The sequence below is a fragment of the Cupressus sempervirens genome, chromosome 3 (genome assembly GCF_028749045.1).
Source record: "Cupressus sempervirens isolate cs-2001-9-10 chromosome 3, ASM2874904v1, whole genome shotgun sequence".
NCBI lineage: Eukaryota > Viridiplantae > Streptophyta > Pinopsida > Cupressales > Cupressaceae > Cupressus > Cupressus sempervirens.
The window spans coordinates 314,633,317-314,642,473 of NC_143120.1; positions in this window are offsets into that span (position 1 = coordinate 314,633,317).

A 9,157-nucleotide genomic window follows, 5' to 3' on the forward strand; every position below is an offset into this window, starting at 1 on the left:
TCTTGGTCTTCATTAGTCACCTGTTCTACAATATCTGTCAGTTGTTCCAATATAGCCTTGGTTTCATTAGGTGTTTGCAAGCTGAAGGCATCCAAAAAGATGTCCTTAATTTCATGTAATGCTTGCCTTTGTTTATACTCCTTCCTGAGTATTTCTTGATTCTTCTTCCTCTCTAATGCCTACTGTATGATGTTTATTTGTTCAAGGCTCATGGTTGCATAATCAAATTTGGGTATCTCTATTTCTTCATCTAAAATAGGGTCTCCATAGTGAAGTACCTTTGTAACCTTGGTAGAGCTCGAGCTTGGTGTACAAATTTGCAATGGCATTACATCAGTGCTTGGTTGCTGAAGGTCTTTTGTAGGAGTGCTAGTAATTGGTAGATTTACTAATGTCTGTATGGTAGCTTGCTCCTTCTCCTTTGGAGTTTCCTTGTCTTCATCTAATCTCCTTTGATCAATTATAATTATTTGAGGTGTACCTTTTTTTTGTACTGTAGGAACAGATGTAGCAATCTGTCTTATTTTCCTTGTTGATGTATCTTTATCTTCTTCTGCATTCTACCTTTGCAGCATGTTATCAATTGTTCTGGATGTGTCAACTTTGGCTGATGGAATTGGTGGCGTAGGCACTAGAAGTTGAACATTAGTAGCTGTAGAGATGATAGAAGGTGGTTCTTGTGGATTCACCTTATCTCTAAATGAGTCAACTACTACTTTCTGCAACTCATCCACACTAACCAATACTGGATTAGTACATAACTTTGCTTGTTGAGTGGATTGGTCAAGGATCTTTGTGAGATCCTCTGCAGTCAATGGATTGATGTTTTGACAAGATTTGTCAGGAACATCCTTCACATTTATGGTATCTATAGGTGTAGAGATGACATGTGGAGGGCTAGGAGGTGGCAATTGTGTGTCTTGCACACTCTGATCTGTTTGCTACTCTTGAGATGTTGCCATTTCATCTTCTTTTTCTATTTCCTCCTCCATTGTATTATCTTCCTTCTCTTTCTTACTGGCTTCACCCTTATTTGCATCTTCATCCTCTTCAGTGTTATATCCCTTAAAGGGATCTTCTTCTCCATCCTTGACAGTAGTCAAGCTATATATCAACTTCCACAATCTTGTTGATTTATTGACAACTTCTTCAATTTTATTTTGCAAGATGTTGAAGGCTCTATTATTGGTGCAAACTTGCTTCCATGTTTCTTATTTGCCTTAGTTATTTGACCTTCAATCAATTCTGGCATTACTTGTGCCAATGTGGATTTTCTTATTTCTTTTTCCATTTTAAACAATAATGCCACTTATTTTCAACAATTTCATATAACTCCTTTGGTATTGTATTGTCTACTTCAAGAGGAATGTTCTTGAATTTTTCCATCATGGCATATACCGATTCTTCAACTTTATTCTGATCTTCTCTACTCAATTTATTAAAATCAATATTTTTTAATTCAGAAAAATTTGTATTCTTCCTAACATTATCACAAATTTTATCAATATTTGACTTAGGAGCATGGCTTACCACTCTAAATTGGCTGATATCTTCAGATTCTGTCCTTTCCTCATCATTTGACTCTAGTTGTGCAACATATCTTCTCTTTGGTTTCTTCTGCACAAGACCAATCCACTCGGTAGCCGCCTTCTTTTCTTTGTCTTGCTCCTTGGCCCTTTGAGTTGAGGCTCTTGTGGTGGCTCTTGTTACTAGTATAGTTGGCTTGGCTTGGGTTGGCTTTGCAACCTTCTTTGCTTTAGGTTGGGTTGTAGGCTGAGTTTTGGCCTTTCTCTTCTTGGGATCGGCTTGAGCTGGTGCTTCCTCAGCTTCTTCTTCCTCAACACCTTCTTCCTTTTCTTCATCCTCACCTAAGCCTTGTGTCAATGCAAGAGGTTGATGTTCCTCTTCATCATCATCTTCATCTTCCTCAGCATCAGCACCTTCACCAAATCTTTTCTTAGGTTGTTTTACTAGTTTATCCTTCTTCTTTAATGTGGAGGCAATCTTCAACTCCATTTCCACTTTGAATTTCACAACATCATATGTTCCAAAAGGTTGGGCACTCTTATCAATTTCTTCTGCAAGAAATGTTATGATTGTTGCTAATGCTTCATCAATGTTTAGCTCATATCCAAATGGTCTTATACATCTAGTCTTTGGAATTGCTACTTGGATATAAGTATGATCAATATCAACTAAGAAACAAATATCTTTGATGTGTTCTTCCACTAGGGAAACTAGTATCCTTAGTCTTTGCTTCATGGATTTCTTGAAATCCTCAAAGTAACTAGTCATTAGAGATTCAAAGTTGTCTCCCATTTTCTCAATGTACTCATTGATTTGAGTAATAGGTGACTTATCTAATTTCCAATTTACTTTTCCAAAAGAGGGAAATTCTTCCAGAACATAGAAAAATATACAGATCATAATTGATCCAAACTTACACTGAGCACCTTTTGATCTTCTTATTACTCCCAGATTCTCCATGATCTGTTGTAATAGCAATTCTACTAGATCATATGTATGATCCTTCTTGACAATTTTGTAGGCCACATCCACAGCAATGCACGAAACACTATTCAATCTACTTGATTGATAGAACTTGTGAGACATGATTCTTACTACAAAATCCAAAAGGGGATCTGTTATTATATCAATAGTCATGCCCCTTTTGTTCCATTTTTCCCTAGTGTACTTTTCAATAGCTTCCTTAGAATCACTTTGTAAGGTCTTGTCCCGATCTAGGGTTAAAAAACCTGTAACCTTGTGCACAATTCTCTTTGTTATCTTGATAGGTCCTCCTTCTAACCACAAAAAAACATTATGTATCCTGCTTAGGACAATTGTTATCCATTCAGTTTTGAAAACTGTGGGAAAAACTAGGGCATGAGTTAAGCCCTTTCTTTCAACTATTTGAAATTCTTCCTTTAATACTCCATTTTCACATAGTTTATCATATGCTCAAGATGAATCTTCATGTCTCCTATTGCTCCTACCTTGCAATTGTAACATTTCCTAACATCTTGCACCATCTCGAGTTTGGGCAGAATAATGGATAGTGCATTGACAAGGTCATTCTTATATGCAACTTCTAGAATCGGCCTAAAATTTGGCTGTTTAACCTCATTGCTAACTAACTGAACCTTGAAAACTTCCTCTTCCTTAGGGTTTTTAGAATTGGAAGCCATATTGCAAATCTAGGGTTTCAAAAGATATTAAACTTTATAACTACGCAAGTCGGCACTTGAGGAATACCTTAGATCAATGAAAATGATGCTTGATCTTTGTCAAAATCTATAAAAAAAACTTCAATTGCTATTCATCAATCACTTATGTGCTCTTCTCGTCATGTTCTGCATTCGAATGATGAAAAATCATCAAAAAAATTGACCTTATACTCTTCAAAACATAGTATTAAATGCTTAGTGCATATACAGCTATACACTTGGCTCCTTAAAGATTTTAGCATAACTCAGCTTCCATTGACTTTCCATCACTTGGCTCCAACTAGATTTCCTCTTTACTCGACTTCAATTGCCAACTCAGTTGTGACCAATCACTCAGCTCCTACTAGCAGCTCGACATATACTGGCATTCTCTTGGCATATAAGGACAACTCGACAACACTAGTGAAAACTTGAATTTCAACTTTGCATCTCTAATCATGTTGATCTCTTCTTTTCAGTACTATCTTATTTAGGAATTGAAATATGATAAAGCTTAGTAAATCAGTCCCTCATGCCTTCTATCTGCTTAGTTTGATGAAGTGTGATCACTTGACCTATTAGGTGAAGTGATCCCTTCATTTGATGAGGTACACTCATCTTTCTTCTTCCATGTCTTATTCATTTCTCCTTTGATGTGTTCAACATCTACCTTCTCTTTTCCTTTGTTGACTTCTAACTTGGGTGTCTTTGACTTTGTTGGGCAATTCCTGCTGATATGACTAGTCTTCAAGCAACTAAAACATGTGGTTTGACTTAACCATCTATTTTAGTTCCCTCTGAAATGTGTCCTTATGCAATTTTTAGAAATGTGTCCATATTCATGACAGTAATGACAGCTATACTTGGTGTTATAGTCCCAATTGTAGTGATGACCATGGTTATCTTCTCTTGTTGCCTGATTTGATGTCCACATAGGCTTTGATCTGCACTCAATTGCTCTATGTCCACACTTCTTGCAATTGTAGCAATGACCTTCAAATTTTGGTGTACTAATAGTCCTAGTCATGTAGTTATGTGCTTGATGTCCTTGCTTTTTGCACTTGTGACAATAACTTGCATTCTTAGGCTTATCATGCTAATGGGCATTTTTGCTCCTACATACATTAGAAGTATGTCCCTTTTTACCATAGAAATGACAAATAGGTTTAGTGTTCTTACCTTTGTTACTCTGTTCCTCTGCAGTTTTGGAGGACTCTCCTTGTTTAATGCTGATGTATCCTAGTCCTGAAGTATCATTACTGGTCCTTGGTGATTTTAATAGCTATTCAAAGTACTTGATTGCCTCATTGGGTTTATTGTAGTTTTCTGCAATCTCCTTCTCTCTTTTCAAGTCATTTTTTAGTTGTTGATTTTGCATCTTCAGTGTAGAGATCTTGGTGTCCTTGACATTTAGTTCATGATGTGCATTCATCATCTAACTTAAGGTGTCCAGCTGCATGTTTAAGATTCTTGCAAGTTCAATTGACTTTTCTTCCAGTTTGTTGGCAAGGTTTCTCTTGTCTTCTTCTAGCATAGCCTTGTCTTCAATGACTCTTTTCTTCTATTTAGTTACCTCAGAAAATATCATGACTTGTGATTCTTGTTCAAGCTTGAGTATTCTGATTTCTTTTGCTTGAGTTCTATTCTTCTCCATTAGGTTTGCTATTACTATATCAAACTCTTTGGAATCTCCATTTGAAAATAGATTTGAGGTGTCAATCTCCTTGTATGGTGTGTCATTCTTAGCTATGGCAATCTCTTTTCTTCTTTTAAAGATTTTCTCAGTTCTCCTCTAGCTTCTATCAAAGCATGTAAAGCAAGTTGTATGTCAATTGCCTGATTCTCTATGATCTTCCCAAGTTTGTAGACTTCCATTTCTAGATCTTTTCTCCAAGTTGTAAGGCTTCTCCTTATGAGAACTCAGCTGTAATACCAATTGTTGGAATTAACAAGTGGGAAGATTTACTTTTGAGACGAGGGTGGGGGTGAATCAGAAGTAACTAACTTTAACCTTTTCAAATTATTTTAACTAAAACCATTCACATGCATCCAATCTATCTAATGAACTTGAAAGTAAGGACATGCATGAAAATAGACAACACAAAAATTTGGTAACCCAGAAATCCTCCAAAAATGAGAATGTAAAACTAGGGTGGGATGACACCCACAAAATATCACTGCAGCAATGTGTAACAGTTCAAGGTTACAATGTTTGACCACTTCCAATGGTCTGCCCTATGAAAGGCCTATCCTGTGAAAGACTTTACACTCTGTTAAAAGTGACTTGGTTAAAGGATTTCACTACCCTACTAAAAGTAGGCCTGGTTAAAGGACTTATGTACATTCACTTGGAATGCCACCCTGTTAAAGGATTTACAAATGGCTACGAGGCCAACCTAAGTCCATAGGATTTCCATTATCTAATACAATTTGCTAGAGAGTATTAGAAAGTCTTTGAATTGATAGCTTTTCAATCTTCAATTGTTGATTCTAGATTCTTGTTTTGTTCTTGCTAATTTGATCCTTGCTTGATCTAATATGTTACTCTACAATGTTCTAATAATTTTTTCTTCATCAACTGGATACTGCATTCCTGCTATGTTCTTCTAAGTCTTTTCACACTTCCCTTTGAATTTTGCTATAGTTTACCCATACACTTCTCTCATTCCCTCATACAATGAGATTTTGTCCTTCTTTTTAAAGATTTCAAAGACTTAGGGTTAGGTACGAATCTATGATCCATATTCATTCTTCATTTCCTGCTCAATCCATGCACTATTCTTATTGGTTGCATGCTGATTGCATAGGTAATGCAAAAAAAACATTCTTATCTTTAAGATCCTTCAAGATTCATCCTATGTCCGCTCTAGAAATAGTTTACATCTGAGTTTGTGAAGGCACAAACTCATATGTTGATTCTGTGTTACTCAACTCATACTATTTGTTGATGCTCAGCTTATATCTATAGCAATTTTGTTCCACTCAGCTTCTATAGTGACTCAGCACCTATACTTTTCTCGGCACTTGAACTTTACTCGACACCTGAAGATTGCTCGGCACTTGAAGTTCACTCAGCACCTATTGAATTCTCTGGCTTGGCATACATTGTAGCTTGGCTTCTGTATTAGACTCGGCATTAACTTGAGAATTTGGTTAAGTGTGTTGACACTCGAATGTCAAAACCAATCTAAGACTAACACTAAGACATCTATAAATAGAGACATCATGTAATGTAATTGATCTAGACAAAATGGTTAATGAAATATATTAGTGTCGCAACACATGTAGTATTTTTCCATTTTAGTTTAGTTTGTCCATCCACATTTCACAAGGTGTATCAAAGTTGTCTTGGGTTTCTACAAGTGGTATAAGAGCCTAATTTAAGAAGATCTTATCACCATTTGTGACAGATGAATTAGAGTCAAGTTAATTGGGAGAATCCTGTCACCATTTTCGATAGAAGTAGCTAATGAAGGGATAGCTAAAGAAGGATGGAATTTGTTTGTCACCATTTGTAACAACAAAGAGTTTTTTATTTTGCAGAGCAAGGTTATTTGGAGAACCCTGCCACCATTTGTGACAGATAAAGCTATTAAGGGGTGGTTGAAAGAAGACATGAATTTGACCAAGGTTATTAGTGAATCTTGTCACAGACATTTGTGACAAATGAGGCAAGATTACCAGTGGATCTTTTAAAAAGAGGAAATCATTGGCAGCCAATTGCTGACAAAATGTTTGTAGAAATTAAAGGCCACAGCCTTGGAAGACACTATTCAGATACAAAGATTATTAAAAAATGGCATTTTGGCATCAGGAAAAAAAAGGATTTGGATTTGTATGCAACAAGATTTGAGGTTTAAATTAGGGGGGGTGTTGAAATGTGTAATTTCCCCCTCAAATGAAATGAAAAATCATAATAGAGGATTCTAAAAATTCCTTGATAGATGAATAGGGTTAGGTAAAGTTGTGGTAGTCATAGATAATTCTAGAAAAGTCTATTTGTTCTATGTTGGTCAATTTAGATGTTTCCAGAAATGATCTAAGACCTCTATAAATAGATGCATCATGCAATGTAATTGATATGGACAAAATGGTTAATGAAATATATTAGTGCCACAACACATTGAGTATTTTTCCATTTTAGTTTAGTTTGTCCATCCGCCTTTCACAAGGTGTATCAGAGTTGTCCTGGGTTTCTATAGAGAGAAGATGATATTATTGCAACCACATGACCTTTAAAATCTCTAATGACTATTCCATAGCTAGAGTTACTTGGATTTCCTCTAGAGGCCCCACCAAAATTGAGTTTGAAATAACCCTCACTTGGAGGAATCCACTTGGTTTATGCTCAAATAAGAGGAATATTGGATGGACACAATGGAGCAGAAAGATGAGGAAAAAGTAAACCCTTCCTCCGATGAATAACATAGCCATCCCAAGGAGAAAAAACATGTTTACCCTTATATTTACTTACTGAAGCATTAACAAGCTCAACAATTGATCTCTCTAATCCTTCCAAAAATTGAGGGATTGGAGATGACATCTGTCTAAAAATTCTCTTGTTTCTTTCGCACCAAATTGCCCATACTACAAATGCAAGGATGCACTTCCAAAAACATGAAAACATTGATTTAGAGTATAAGATTGGACATGCTTGGAATAAATCCCATAGAGAATTAGGTAATGGCATATGGAAATTAAGCTTATTATAGACAAAATGCCAACAATCTTGGGCAAAAGGGTAGTTTAAGAGGAGGTGATCTATTGTTCTATAACTTGCAGATAGAACACACAGTTCAAGGGATAAAAAATATTCAATATGTGAAGATGATCACTAGTTAAAATTTAGTTCTTTAGTGTAAGCCATGCAAAGCATCTTGCTTTTGGCAAAACTGAGCTATTCCAATAGAATTCAAAAGCACAATATGTGGGCTGATTAAATTGGTTGTGTTGGAGAGCCAAGTATCCTAGTTTAATAGAGTATTTACCATCTTTAGCTAGAACCCAAAAGAGGCATTTTGGTTGATTAGACATAAAAACATTCCTTTCAGCTAGTACTTGTTTGAAAGAAGCATATTGATTGTGGGATATAGGAAGAATTGAGGGATCTTGCCAAATGACTAGCCCTATGAATCTATGAATAGCTGAGACATAAGTAGAAAAAGATGTCCCCAAGCTTGAATCACTATGTTTGAAAAATCCTTTAGAGAATCAATAGTGACAGGGGGGGGAGGGGAACCCATTCCATGAATCAAACCAAAAATTGACATTATCCTTGTTGTTCACTTGCCATGATATGAATGAAGTAATGAATTTTCGAGAAGTCATCATCAAATCCCAAATGACAGACCCCTTTAGCAGGTCTAGCATAGTAAGAACTTTGGAAGGTTCCCAATTATCTAAACATTTCTTTTGTAAAAGGTGACACCATTTGGCAAGCCCAAAAATATCACATTTCTTATAAAAATATTTATATGGAGTTACTAGAAATCTATCAATATAATATTATATAATTTTAAAACTATCCCAATAGGTCACCCGTTCAATCCCAATCAAGGTCCTGTTTAATTTTTTTTAAAGAGTTTGTAGTCCCCCATGATTATATTCATTTTCAATTTATTTAATTAATATTTAATGTAAAGATGTATTGATGGCTAAAATTTGAGAATAAAACATTGAGTAGTAGATGTTAGACTTGAATGGGATAAAATTGAAGTTCACAAGCAATTACTATTATCGTGCAACAAAGTTGATAGGAGCAATGTGTCTTGTACTATGAATAAGATAGCTTTAAAAAAATTATATTAAAATTTTCATAGATAGCCTACAAGATCATCCCAAATAACACATGTAACATCTGGTATCAATCTAAATTGATTTTGTACATTTTGTTGATACAAGGAATCCAAGATACATTCGAATTAATTATTATAATTTTTTATTGTGCTTTT